Here is a 2,500-nt window from a genome sequence, read left to right as displayed (position 1 = left end):
TCGATGGGATCAACTCTATCAAAATAAGCATCATTTTGACTAGTTGCGTATTCTTTCTCAGGGTTCTGTTCTGTCAAGAGCCACGTAACGCTGCCTTAGTATGTAAACTCTGACTTTTGGGGGGGGGGAAATTTAAAATGTCTCAACTTCATGATGATGTTGACGTGTAAATAAACTCAACAACAAAGCACTTTTCTGTGGTGTTTTCAAATTTTAGCTACCTTTCGTAGCTCAAATTTTGTGACAACTGAAAGTCACACCGAAAGCTATTGAAAAAGGCGATGTTTTTTCCACAATGGGCGACCTCTGAATCGATGAGTGATGACTTTGCTGTGGTGCCGTTTATTTTATTGTGCAAAGTGTTTCAGCTTTTGAGCCTATGGATGAAATCTTAATTAAGGACTGAGGACGGAGGTAAGGTGCTGTTTATTTCTTATAAAAGGTACCAAGAAGTGACTTTACTTTGGTGTTGAATATTATGCTCTGGAAGACGGTTCGCAACGAGTCTGTCAGGGATCGTTTTTTGAAGGCAGTGGTAGACCTTTGAGCCTGTTTCTAACCACTGCTTACTTTTGTTCGAAAAATAATTTATCATGGGATTTATGATACTGAGAATCCATGGATTATATTAAGTCTCTGGCTTTTTCACTTGCAGACACACTTACTCATTTACGTTTCCGGTATCAATAGCTTTCTGGTTGACCACCTACACAATCAAAGCGGATTTAAATTACTTCCGATAAAACAAAGCTGGATTTCAATCAAATTAGCCTCTGAACAAACGAAGGTCGGGATTAACCTGACGGCAAAGGGTTTGGCTTTTCTTCTAAGCCGATGTTTCTTGAGACAACTGTGGACATGCAAAGGATATACATGCAAGTTCATCGCGGAATGCGGTGCAGTACAAGTTTTGGCCAAATAGTTGTAGGTATATTGGATTAGTAGTCCTCGAAATCTTTCCCACACCCGAAGTACCATGACTAGAGGTCACAGCCGTTGCCAGAAATGGTGTTAACACGCCGCTAGACAATGTAATCGTCCGCAGTGAATCACAGCGTGCACTTTACATCCACCGTTTCGCCGGAGGTCGCGTTACGTTTCCCCAACTAAAAGTACACTTGTAAAATAATCCTAAATCGTAGCATTTGAAGTGAATAATTACATATGCCTTTAGATGAGGCAGAAGAAGTGACAAACTCGAAAGGCAATTATATTTATTGAGCTTCGTATGAGTTTTAATGAATGAGTCTTTGATTTTATTGTGGAACGTGTGGTTGGCGATCGACTTATCAACTGACCTCTAAAATGTACGTTTAGCTTCGAATCGTTAAGAAGAATCGTGAACTGAATATTGCGCTCGCGTACGCAGATCGGCTGGGGCCGGACCGGACTGAGAAGCTCCGTTGATCGGCATGGTTCCAATTTTGGGCAAATTTGCAGGGTATTTTTTCTTGAGTAGTATGTACTGTAGTTACTAGTCATGGTCGTTCGTCAGAACCAGTTTTACAAATGGAAACATAAAGATACAGGTAAAAATAAGTTATTGTTTCATGTGATTACCTGCATTAATCTTATCTGTAAACTAAAGAAGAGATGGAAAAGGTAAGGAAAAGTGTTAATTTCGATGAACTTAAACTTCAAATTGCCCGACCAAATAACAACTCAATCTAAAAAAAGAAATTTGGTAAACTGATCCTTGTCTCCTGTTACCCTCGAAGTTTTGATCTGATGTAGGCTATGCTATTTTAAGATAGACAGGATCTAATCTGCTTTTTACACAGATAAGAGGCCTAAGGACTCATCCCTCTCTCTCTCTTTAATTTCTCTCTCTGACATTTGCATCCATGCACGTTGACCTTGAAAATCAGCTGATAATCAAGTAGCCTGCTCGCAGGCTAATAACCAAGTGAACGTTCAAAGGTTTTTCCTCCGTTTTTTTTTCGAGGGCAAAAAGGTTTTTATTTCCTGAAAGTGTTAATCTTAGCTTCTCATTAGCTTAGGATTACATTCATAAAAGCTTCCCTATGAGTGTTGCTTCAATATTTAACCACCTTTATCTTTTCTTTTTCGAAGTAAAAAAAGTAAAGAAATGGAGAATTTTACTCATGTGAAATACCACTCCTGCCATTCATAGGAAATCAAAGGAAACAGCAACAGCAACAGCATGCGGTTTTCGTCAAGGTTAAACATGATAACTGGCGAGGCGTGACCTTCATCCATACCTTACCACATTTTATTCGTTTTAAATGTGACCCAAGGGTGAATATCTGTCCTAACTCGCAAGCGAGTGTCATGGTGATTCATCAGTGTCAATTAAAACGGCTTGAAAATCCTTGATATGAAAAATAAGATCATAACTCAAATTCGAAATTCTGTGTTGTTTGTTGCAGCATTCCCATTACTGAGCTCGGCCAGAAAGCTTTGTCAGCTAGAATGAAAAAGCGCTTCATTTATACTAATCGTTTCGAATCAGTCTTGATTAGTGTGCTTCAGTCGGTTT

Source organism: Montipora foliosa, chromosome 10, assembly GCF_036669935.1.
Source record: "Montipora foliosa isolate CH-2021 chromosome 10, ASM3666993v2, whole genome shotgun sequence".
Taxonomy (NCBI): Eukaryota; Metazoa; Cnidaria; class Anthozoa; order Scleractinia; family Acroporidae; genus Montipora; species Montipora foliosa.
The sequence above is the reverse complement of the archived record's forward strand: the minus strand, read 5'-3'. Positions refer to the sequence as shown.